We start from the raw sequence: 12,671 nt of genomic DNA on the forward strand, positions 1-12,671 counted from the left end.
GAAGAGGGGAGGAACTCTGGCAGGAGACTTGGGCTGCAGAAGAGGCTGGACGACGAACCTTCCAGTTTCTACCTGATGTGAGGGAACGCCTGGGTATGAAATACTTCGAGCCTACACGAGGTCTGATTCACTTCCTCACTGGCCATGGACCCTACCCGACATACTTATGTCGATTTGGGAAAAGGGCAACACCAGCGTGCGACTGTGGCGATCCGGAGGGTACACCCGAACATGTTGTTTACGAATGTCACCTCTTCAATGATGTCGCAAACACATTACGAGACAGACTTCCTAACCATGACACATATCAACTACTTAGACGAGAGGAAACTTTTCAGCCTCTAAATACCTTGGCAAACGAGGTATCACGAAAAGTTTTAACTGAATATTTAAGAGAGAGACAGTAATAACAAGGATAATAATTACCGATTGTGACCAAGAGCCCTAGTCCCATACCGCCTGTGCGTGGACTGGCTGACTTCACCCGAGTTGGAATCCGCCATGTACAGGACTAGGGGGAGTAGGGACCAACCACCGATTAAGACACACCAGATATGACGTAGGATAAGTTAGTTTGTAGGACTTAGTTTTTAGGAAATTAGAATAGGTACTGCAGCGAATTATAAAGTCGAGGCCTGCCCAGTGCCAGGGGCATGTTCTTCGGGGTTAGCTCGAAGAACAAGGCATATTAAGTAGGTTTATATTCTTACTGGCACACATGTGACGCTGCAGAATATACATAAGATCAATTAGTTATAGGAATTAGGCATAAACAGTAGATATAGATATTAAGTGCCCATTGTTGTTAATGTAACTGTAGCTCACTATAAAACCAATAACTAGCTGCACAATTCAATATAAATGTATAACTATTAGGACCCACTAATGAGCTTAAGGAAGTGGGTTAACTTGTATAATTATGATGGTTATTATTAATAAAGAATTTAAAAAAAAAAACCAGAGTCCATATGGAACCACTTTTAGATAGTTTGCAACAGAGTGAAGAAGCGCTAGAGGTGATAGCCTATGCAGATGACCTCCTTCTACTGGTTGGCAGCCGGAGCCACGAGGACATCGAGCCAAAAAACTGTGGTGTACAAATACTAAGAAGACGATCACACCAACAAAATCGACGTACTTATTACTGAAGGTACAGCTGGTAAGGAACTCTACAGTCAGAATTGAAGGCTCACCAGTTATAAGACGATAAGAGACTCCCTACTTGGGCGTCATCATCGATGAAAGGTGGAACTTTGGAAGGCACATTGAGTCCGTAACCCAAAAAGCACTACAAGTACTTAACAACCTTACTTCCATAGGCCACAAACGATTCCACCTTCCACTGCACCTAATCAAGCTGTATCACAATAGTATATTAACGTCAATAGTGGGTTACAGGTCGGGAGTCTGGGTACATAGGCTCATGAGGGTGGTGCCTGCTATGGCAGTGAGAAGAGTACAGAGAAACATGCTATTAAGATCTATAGGAGCGTACAAAAGATCCCCAGGAAGTGCACTATTCATAATAATGGGGCTCTGTCCATTAGATATAAAAATACGGGAGCAATCAGCATGGTATTGGGTTAAGAAGGGGAACAACACGAAAATAGAGAATATCGTGGGAGCACTGGTGAGGTAGAAGGGAGAAATACGCAGAAGGGGTGAGGACTTATGGCAGCAGTCTTGGGAAACGGATGAAACTGGCAGAAGAACCTTTGGGTTCCTGCCAAATGTAAAAGAAAGGTTAGGGATGAAGTACTTCGAGCCAACACGGAGTCTAATACACTTTCTCACTGGTCATGAGCCCTACCCGACATACTTGCGTCGGTTTGGGAAAAAGGGTACACCCGAGTGTGACTGTGGCGCATCGGAGGGCACTCCCGACCATGTGGATTACGAGTGCCCCCTTTTCGATGATGTAGCAGTCACACTAAGACAACAGCTTCCACATAACAATACTTATGAACCATTAAGACATGAAGAGACTTTTGAAACTCTAAATAGTCTGGCAAACGAGGTATCACGGAAAGTACTGACAGCATACTTGAGGGACTTTCACGACTAAAGACAAATACTGAACGTGTCCAATTACCCTGATCCTATACCGCCTGTGCGTGGACATGTCGACTTTTCAGTTGCAATCCGCCACGTGCAGGACTAGGAGGACCGGGGTACACTAATCTAGACCAAAAGCACCGGAATCGACATAGGTTAGTACAGTAGTTGTAGCTTTAGATATAGATATTAAGTTAGGAACCTGCAATGACAAAAGATCTTGGCCTGCCCAGTGTCAGGGGCACGCTCATCAGGATTAACTCGATGAGCCGGGCCTAAAGTAGTAGGTTTATATCTACGCTGACACTGCAGTAACGCTGCAGGCAGTTAGGAATCAACAAGTAGGTAAGAAAACTAACAATTAGTAAGTAGTATAGATTAATAGCTGTAGTCTGCCTATTAGCCTGTATTGTATCCTGTCTGTAGCTCACAATAATAAACATAGTACTATTGTAATAACAACGAAAATAGCTTCTGAACATATAACATAGTAGTATTATTATGACCCACTAATCATTAAGGTGGTGGGTTCCTTTTGTATTAATATTATAGATGTTGTTAATAAAGATTATTTAAAAAAAAAGCAGAGGCCCGACCAGAGATGGTAGGGACGCTTTTATTAGTTGAAAAGCGATAAGTCGGCTCGTCCGGTCCGTTTGCTTTGGTGACTCTCAATAACTTTGGGCTGATCGCACGGTCCTTGTATCGGCGACACGACATTCAAATGTCTGCCTTATCAACTGTCGATGGTACGTTTTGCGCCTACCATGGTTGTAACGTGTAACGGGGAATCAGGGTTCGATTCCGGAGAGGGAGCCTGAGAAATGGCTACCACATCCAAGGAAGGCAGCAGGCGCGCAAATTAACCACTCCCGGCACGGGGGGGGGGGGGGGGGGTAGTGACGAAAAATAACGATACAAGAATCATCCCAGGCCCCGTAATCGGAATCCTTTAACGTGTATCTATTGGAGGGCAAGTCTGGTGCTAGGAGCTGCGGTAGTTCCAGCTCCAATAGCGTATATTAAAGTTGTTGCGGTTAAAAAGCACGTAGTTGGATTTGTGTCCCACACTGTTAGTTCACCACCCACCGGTGTTTAACTGGCATGTATCATGGGACGTCCTGCTGGTGCGGCAAGCCGAAGGCGTGCGACCGCCTCGTGCGTGCTCGTGAGTATGAGTACACTTTAAATCCTTTAACGAGTATCAATTGGAGGGCAAGTCTAGTGCCAGTAGCTGCGGTAGTTCCAGCTCCAATAGCGTATATTAAAGTTGTTGCGGTTAAAAAGCACGTAGTTGGATTTGTGTCCCACACTGTTGGTTCACCACTGGTGTTTAACTGGCATGTATCGTGGGACGTCCTGCTGGTGGGGCAAGCCGAAGTCGTGCGACCGCCTCATGCGTGCTCGTGCGTCCCGAGGCGGACCCCGATGAAATCCTACCATGGTGCTCTTTATTGAGTGTCTCGGTGGGTCGGCACGTTTACTTTGAACAAATTAGAGTGCTTAAAGCAAGCAAGCCCACCTGAATACTGTGTGCATGGAAAAATGGAATAGGACCTCGGTTCTATATTGTTTGTTTTCGGAACCCGAGGTAATGATTAATAGGACAGGCGGGGTCATTCGTATTGCGACGTTAGAGGTGAAATTCTTGGATCGTCGCAAGACGAACAGAAGCGAAAGCAAGCAAGTATGTTTTCATTAATCAAGAACGAAAGTTAGAGGTTCGAAGGCGATCAGATACGGACCTAGTTCTAACCATAAATGAAGTCAGCCAGCGGTCCGCTGCAGTTCCTCCCATGACTTGGCGGGCAGCGTCCAGGAAACCAAAGCTTTGGGTTCCGGGGGAAGTTTGGTTGCAAAGCTGAAACTTAAAGGAATTGACGGAAGGGCACCACTAGGAGTGGAGCCTGTGGCTTACTTTGACTCATCACGGGAAACCTCACCAGGCCCAGACACCGGAAGGTTGACAGATTGATAGCTCTTTCTTGATTCGTTGGGTGGTGGTGCATGGCCGTTCTTAGTTGGTGGAGCGATTTGTCTGGTTAATTCCGATAACGGACGAGACTCTAGCGTCTAACTAGTCGCGTGACATCCTTCGTGCTGTCAGCGATTACTTTAGCTCTTAGAGGGACAGGCGGCTTCTAGCCGCACGAGATTGAGCAATAACAGGTCTGTGATGCCCTTAGATGTTCTGGGCCGCACGTGCGCTACACTGAAGGAATCAGCGTGTCTTCCTAGGCCGAAAGGTTGGGGTAACCCGCTGAACCTCCTTCGTGCTAGGGATTGGGGCTTGCAATTGTTCCCCATGAACGAGGAATTCCCAGTAAGTGCGAGTCATAAGCTCGCGTTGATTACGTTCCTGCTCTTTGTACACACCGCCCATCGCTACTACCGATTGAATTATTTAGTCAGGTCTTTGGACTGGTACACGGCATCGACTCTGTCGTTGCCGATGCTACCGGAAAGATGACCAAACTTGATCATTTAGAGGAAGTAAAAGGCGTGACAAGGACCGCACCCATCAACATCGGATTACTCCTAGGGCTTAGGATCGACTGACTCATGTGCAACGGCTGTTCACACGAAACCCTTCTCCGCGTCTGCCCTCCAGGGCCTCGCTGAAGTATTTGCTACTACCACCAAGATCTGCACTGACGGCGGCTCCAGGCAGGCTCACGCACAGACCCTTCTGCGCCCACCACCGCGACCCTCGTACTCGTCAGGGCTTTGCGGCTGGCCGCAAGTACCAGCCATGACCGCCAGACTAATGGCCAAGTATAGGCACGACGCTTCAGCGCCATCCATTTTCAGGGCTAATAGCTTCGGCAGGTGAGTTGTTACACACTCCTTAGCGGATTCCGACTACCATGGCCACCACCCTGCAGTCTTAAGCAAACAAGGCCTTTCATGGTTCCCCTGAGTGTTGATTCGGGCGCCTTAACTCGGCGTTTGGTTCTTCCAACAGCGCCAGTTCTGCTTACCAAAAGTGGACCACTAGGAACTCTGATCCGAGTCGTTTGCTTGCGGCTTCAGCATATCAAGCAAGCCGGAGATCTCACCCTTTAAAGTTTGAGAATAGGTTGAGGTCGTTTCGGCCCCAACGCCTCCAATCTTTCGCTTTACCGGATGAGACTCATACGAGCACCAGCTATCCTGAGGGAAACTTCGGAGGGAACCAGCTACTAGATGGTTCGATCAGTCTTTCGCCTCTATACCCAGCTCCAACGATCGATTTGCACGTCAGAATCGCTACGGACCTCCATCAGGGTTTCCCCTGACTTTGTCGTGGCCAGGCATAGTTCACCATCTTTCGAGTCCCAACGGGTACACTCTAGGTGCGCCTCACCTCGCAATGAGGATGAGACGCCCTGGGAGTGCGGAGGCCACCGCCCCATGAAGGGTGGGGAAGCCCCATCCTCCCTCGGCCCGCACAAGGCGAGACCTTCACTTTCATTACGCCTTTAGGTTTCGTACAGCCCAATGACTCGCGCACGTTAGACTCCTTGGTCCGGGTTTCAAGACGGGTCGTGAAATTGTCCAAAGCTGAAGCGCCGCTGACGGGAGCGACTCCTCAAGATATACCGCCGAGCAGCCAGGCAGGACACCGGGGCTCTGCCCAGAAGACGCGAACCGAGGCCCGCTGGATGACAGGCTGCGCACCCGGGGTCGTAGGCTGGCACGCGGTGGGTCGCGATGTCCTACTAGGGGAGAAGTTCGGCCCACCACACACCGGAATAGACCCACCCCCCAGCGAGTGGAAAGGCAACCGGACATGACCCTGCCGTGGATTGCTTCGCGCGGGCGGCCGGCCCCATCTGCCGAGGGCAGGGGCCACTGGCTGGATGGGCGTGAATCTCACTTGTTCGACCTTTTGGACTTCTCACGTTTACCCCCGAACGGTTTCACGTACTTTTGAACTCTCTCTTCAAAGTTCTTTCCAACTTTCCCTCACGGTACTTGTTTGCTATCGGTCTCGTGGTCAAATTTAGTCACAGATGGAGTTTACCACCCACATGGAGCTGCACTCTCAAGCAACCCGACTCGAAGGAGAGGTCCCACCAACGCTCGCACCGACCGCTACCGGCCTGGCACCTTCTATGGGCCGTGGCCTCATTCAAGTTGGACTTGGTCTCCGCGCAAGGCGTCGGGGTAGTGGACCCTCCCAAACAGCACAGGCAGCAGCCCGCGGGGTTCGGTGCTGGACTCTTACCTGTTTGCTCGCCGCTACTGGGGGTATCCTTGTTACTTTCTTTTCCTCCGCTTAGTAATATGCTTCAATTCAGAGGGTAGTCTCGGCTGCTGTGAGGTCGTTGTACGAGGTGTCGCACGCCACACCGCCAGCCAGCTGTGCACTGTACCGAGTCAGTACCGGTATGCGAACCGCCAGGCGGCGGGCGCGCATCGCACGTTTAAGAAGATGCGGCTGGCACCATAGGCCACGACACTCCCAGGTCTCCGAAGCGGGACAAACGCCGCGCGCTGTAGTATATGTAGCCGACCCTCAGCCAGAAGTGGCCCGCGAACGGAATACATAGATCGCAATCTGCGTTCGAAACGACGATGTTCATGTGTCCTGCAGTTCACATGTCGACGTGCAATTTGTTGCGTTCTTCATCGACCCACGAGCTCAGAGATCCACCGTCCTGGGTGATCTTTTATTAGTTTCCACTCTCTCTTTTAAAACAGTTGCATAGGCGGTACTGAGGCTTTTCACAGCCCCTGTTCAAGTGTTTTGTCCAATGGCCTGAGGGCCGATGGACGTCGTACGGCTCCACACCAGAGCAGAAAGGCATTCGGGCAAAAGTCATTCAAAACCGGCGCTAGGCGCCAGGTACCGCAGGCCAGCCGCTCTAGAGCTTCAGCGCTCGTACCGTACATTACCGTTAGTTTTGAGAAGCACGCGTGGTTCTGCACGTGTAGCACGTCTGCTGCCGTACAGCTAGCGTGTTGCGCGACACGACACGCACATCGAAAGACACACAGTCTAGTCGGTAATGGTCATTCCACAGGTTCACCTACGGAAACCTTGTCACGCCTTTTACTTCCTCTAAATGATCAAGTTTGGTCATCTTTCCGGTAGCATCGGCAACGACAGAGTCGATGCCGTGTACCAGTCCGAAGACCTGACTAAATAATTCAATCGGTAGTAGCGATGGGCGGTGTGTACACAGGGCAGGAACGTAATCAACGCGAGCTTATGACTCGCACTTACTGGGAATTCCTCGTTCATGGGGAACAATTGCAAGCCCCAATCCCTAGCACGAAGGAGGTTCAGCGGGTTACCCCGACTTTTCGGCCTAGGAAGACACGCTGATTCCTTCAGTGTAGCGCACGTGCGGCCCAGAACATCTAAGGGCATCACAGACCTGTTATTGCTCAATCTCGTGCGGCTAGAAGCCGCCTGTCCCTCTAAGAGCTAAAGTAATCGCTGACAGCACGAAGGATGTCACGCGACTAGTTAGACGCTAGAGTCTCGTTCGTTATCGGAATTAACCAGACAAATCGCTCCACCAACTAAGAATGGCCATGCACCACCACCCAACGAATCAAGAAAGAGCTATCAATCTGTCAACCTTCCCTTGTTCGGGCCTGGTGAGGTTTCCCGTGATGAGTCAAAGTAAGCCGCAGGCTCCACTCCTAGTGGTGCCCTTTCGTCAATTGCTTTAAGTTTCAGCTTTGCAACCAAACTTCCCCCGGAACCCAAAGCTTTGGTTTCCTGGACGCTGCCCGCCAAGTCATGGGAGGAACTGCAGCGGACCGCTGGCTGACTTCATTTATGGTTAGAACTAGGTCCGTATCTGATCGCCTTCGAACCTCTAACTTTCGTTCTTGATTAATGAAAACATACTTGCTTGCTTTCGCTTCTGTTCGTCTTGCGACGATCCAAGAATTTCACCTCTAACGTCGCAATACGAATGACCCCGCCTGTCCTATTAATCATTACCTCGGGTTCCGAAAACAAACAATATAGAACCGAGGTCCTATTCCATTTTTCCATGCACACAGTATTCAGGTGGGCTTGCATGCTTTAAGCACTCTAATTTGTTCAAAGTAAACGTGCCGACCCACCGAGACACTCAATAAAGAGCACCATGGTAGGATTTCATCGGGGTCCGCCTCGGGACGCACGAGCACGCATGAGGCGGTCGCACGCCTTCGGCTTGTCCCACCAGCAGGACGTCCCACGATACATGCCAGTTAAACACCAGTGGTGAACCAACAGTGTGAAACACAAATCCAACTACGTGCTTTTTAACCGCAACAACTTTAATATACGCTATTGGAGCTGGAACTACCACAGCTCCTAGCACCAGACTTGCCCTCCAATAGATACTCGTTAAAGAATTTAAAGTGTACTCATTCCGATTACGGGGCCTGGGATGATTCTTGTATCGTTATTTTTCGTCACTACACCCCCCTCCCCCCCGTGCCGGGAGTGGTTAATTTGCGCGCCTGCTGCCTTCCTTTTATGTGGTAGCCGTTTCTCAGGCTCCCTCTCCGGGATTGAACCCTGAGTCCCCGTTACACGTTACAACCATGGTAGGCGCAAAACGTACCATCGACAGTTGATAAGGCAGACATTTGAATGATGTGTCGCCGATACAGGGACCGTGCGATCAGCCCAAAGTTATTCAGAGTCACCAAGGCAAACGGATCAGACGAGCCGACTTATTGGTTTTGAACTAATAAAAGCGTCCCTACCATCTCTCGTCGGGCCTCTGCTTTTTTTTTTTAAATAATCTTTATTGACAACATCTATAATATTAATACAAAGGGAACCCACCACCTTAATGATTAGTGGGTCATAATAATACTACTATGTTATATGTTCAGAAGCTATTTTCGTTGTTATTACAATAGTACCATGTTTATTATTGTGAGCTACAGACTGGATACAATACAGGCTAATAGGCAGACTACAGCTATTAATCTATACTACTTACTAATTGTTAGTTTTCTTACCTACTTGTTGATTCCTAACTGCCTGCAGCGTTACAGGAGTGTCAGCGTAGATATAAACCTACTACTTTAGGCTCGGCTCATCGAGTTAATCCTGATGAGCGTGCCCCTGACACTGGGCAGGCCAACATTGTTTGTCGCTGCAGGTTCCTAACTTAAAATCTATATCTAAAGCTACAACTACTGTACTAACCTATGTCAATTCCGGTGCTTTTGGTCTCGATTAGTGTACCCCAGTCCTCCTAGTCCTGCACGTGGCGGATTGCAACTGAAAAGTCGACATGTCTACGCACAGGCGGTATAGGATCAGGGTAATTGGACACGTTCAGTATTTGTCTTTAGTCGTGAAAGTCCCTCAAGTATGCTGTCAGTACTTTCCGTAATACCTCGTTTGCCAGACTATTTAGAGTTTCAAAAGTCTCTTCATGTCTTAATGGGTCATATGTGTTGTTATGTGGAAGCTGTTGGCTTAGTGTCACTGCTACATCATCTAAAAGGGGGCACTCGTAAACCACATGGTCGGGAGTGCCCTCCGATGCGCCACAGTCACACTCGGGTGTACCCTTTTCCCAAACCGACGCAAGTATGTCGGGTAGGGCTCATGACCAGTGAGAAAGTGTATTAGACTCAGTGTTGGCTCGAAGTACTTCATTCCTAACCTTTCTTTTACATTTGGCAGGAACCCAAAGGTTCTTCTGCCAGTTTCATCCGTTTCCCAAGACTGCTGCCATAAGTCCTCACCCCTTCTGCGTATTTCTCCCTTGTACCTCACCAATGCTCCAACGATATTCTCTATTTTCGTTTTGTTCCCCTTCTTAACCCAATACCATGCTGCTTGCTCCCGTATTTTTATATCTAGTGGACAGAGCCCCATTATTATGAATAGTGCATTTCCTGGGGATCTTTGTACGCCCCTATAGACCTTAATAGCATGTTTCTCTGTACTCTTCTCACTGCCATAGCAGGCACCACCCTCATGAGCCTATGTACCCAGACTCCCGACCTGTAACCCACTATTGACGTTAATATACTATTGTGATACAGCTTGATTAGGTGCAGTGGAAGGTGGAATCGTTTGTGGCCTATGGAAGTAAGGTTGTTAAGTACTTGTAGTGCTTTTTGGGTTACGGACTCAATGTGCCTTCCAAAGTTCCACCTTTCATCGATGATGACGCCCAAGTAGGGAGTCTCTTGCCGTCTTATAACTGGTGAGCCTTCGATTCTGACTGTAGATTTCCTTACCAGCTGTCCCATCAGTAATAAGTACGTCGATTTTGTTGGTGTGATCGTCTTCTTAGTATTTGTACACCACAGTTTTTTGGCTCGATGTCCTCGTGGCTCCGGCTGCCAACCAGTAGAAGGAGGTCATCTGCATAGGCTATCACCTCTAGCACTTCTTCACTCTGCTGCAAACTATCTAAAAGTTGTTCCATATGTTTGCATGTATTAGCTCAAGAATTACCACAGTTATCCAAGTAACGTGGGTACGATCTGAGGAACCATAACTGATTTAACGAGCCTCTCGCGGTTTCACCATAATGCGGTTTCTACGAGACATGCATGGCTTAATCCTTGAGACAAGCATATGACTACTGGTAGGATCAACCAGGGAGCTGTGTCAACTAGTGCTGGGCAATGGGCCGCCTGGGAGTCTCTTCCGGGGGACTGCGCGAATATGCAAGCGTCCGCTCAATTAATCTGCAAACAGTAGGAGGCTGAGCTCCTCTGCACGATACACCTCGAAACCCTCTCAGGCCCGGCGGCCAGCAGCGCCATCCTAAGTACTTGGTCGGGTTCGAGAAAAGCGCAATCGCCCAGAGTTAGGCGGGTCGACGCTTTCAGTGCGACCAACTGTGCTCCCAACTGAGCTTGCCACTGCCGACAGAGGCATGGGAGCGTGCTGTCGTGGCGTTGCCGGCGGGAGACAACACGCGCCACCTACGGTGACCAGCAGCTCCAACGCCAGCGCCAGAGAAGGGCAAAGCCTCTTTTGGGTGCCGAAGTTGAACTCTCCCAGCACAGCGCACGCGCCAACACGTCCGCACAGCTGCGATACAAACCACCAGCGAGACCCGCTGGGGCGACCGAACAGCAAACGGCGTCGTGGCGCAGAGTCCCGGGCGGCGGCGCATCCTCAACACACAGAGTCCTCAATCGGACCAGCACACTACAGATGTCCACCGCACTTCGGACCGGGCCCGCAAGGACCGACTTTGGCCTCACGGCGCCGTGGGCAGTGTGCGCCAGCGTGCAGCTGCGCCGCCTGCCGCGTCCGTCGCCCGGCGCGCCTGCCACTGTGCCACTGTGCGCCCCCACCAGCTGGCTGTAGCGCGTGCGCCCATGCAGCAAGCACGCCGGGTGCCCCCCCCCCCCCCCCCCCACTGGCCTGGGACAGTCCCACCCAGCCACTGCCGCATATCGCTTCATACCCACATGCCCATTCTCGTTCGTGGATATGGTGGGTATCGCTGAAACAACCGGTTAGTAGCTGTACCGATCGTCGCCCGCACTGATTCACCTCCAGCGAAAACAACTGCACGACAATGGGTTACCAGTTGTTTATTTGTGTAACTTCACCAGCAAACGTTGAAGTCCATCTATATTTGCGAATTCAACGATTCTTGAATGCCTGTATGTTATGTGTCACGACACGCTACATCAGCCCACATTACAGTGCAGGTTAAGGCACAACGTGGGTTAGGTTAAGGCACAATGTGGGTAAGGTTAAGGCACAACGTGGGTTAGGTTAAGCCGCAACGTGAGTTAGGTTAAGGTGCAACGTGGATTAGGTTAAGGCACAACTTGGGTTAGGTTAAGGCACAACTTTGGGTAACAGTCGGTGTATGGGGCTAGTGTTCGTTCATAGTGCGGATAGTTGGTGGCTGCCTCAAGCAGCGCCAAATGTGTCAAGTCAGGATGCACGTTTGGCTGATGTCAGGTGCTGGGTCAGTTCCATGGCTTTACCGGGGGAGTGGCAGAACTGTGTCTTTCATTCCAGGTATTGTCTGTGTTGTGGCACAATGTATTGTGGTGATGTAGGGTGCACCACTGTGTAGGACATGTGTGGGTGTTGTTGGCTGATTTGAGCAATGTTGCTTGTGGGTGGAGTTTGACATTCTGTCTTATTAGTTGACGTCAAGTTCTGGTTGTCACTGTTTGGATGGTGTTATGTGGCGGAGAGGATGCAATGTATGTTGTTCCATGCTAGTGCTTTAGTGTTGTGACTGTGTCTGTTACAGGCAGAGTGTACTGTGTGATAGAGCGTCTGGGTGATGTGGGGTTCACATTGTGTTCACCAACTTAGAGCATGATTAGGGACAAATTTTTTTTTCAAATTTGTGAAACATACATAACCCACTTTCTGACACTTTTGAGTGGGTGTATTAAGACTAACTATCTCTGCTATTAGTACTACAGAAGTGGTTTATTAATGCATGCACACTATCTATTTATTACACAATATTATGCTCTATATGAATGATCGGCCTCTTAGCCTCTCTGGAATCTTGCCAGAGAGTTGCGCGTCCCTAGCCACATGGAGGCGGGCCGCTACTACTAGAAGAAACCACTCCATTTATACTACTCTTTTATTCCCCCCAACACCATACTAGCATCTACAATTCAAAGACTTAAACAAACGTAGTATTTACATATTT

The 12,671-nt window shown here is 49.5% G+C and overlaps 1 long non-coding RNA gene across 1 annotated transcript in view; it reads right to left on the reverse strand.

Moving 5' to 3' along the window:
* Window positions 1-4,461, reverse strand: part of LOC126175430 (uncharacterized) — a 96,486-nt gene extending 92,025 nt beyond the window's left edge. Inside the window, exon 1 of the long non-coding RNA XR_007535563.1 lies at window positions 4,322-4,461. This is a non-coding gene — a long non-coding RNA (uncharacterized LOC126175430). The remainder of the gene's footprint in view (window positions 1-4,321) is intronic.
* Window positions 4,462-12,671: the final 8,210 nt, after the last annotated feature.

This window comes from Schistocerca cancellata, chromosome 3, assembly GCF_023864275.1.
Source record: "Schistocerca cancellata isolate TAMUIC-IGC-003103 chromosome 3, iqSchCanc2.1, whole genome shotgun sequence".
Classification (NCBI taxonomy): Eukaryota; Metazoa; Arthropoda; class Insecta; order Orthoptera; family Acrididae; genus Schistocerca; species Schistocerca cancellata.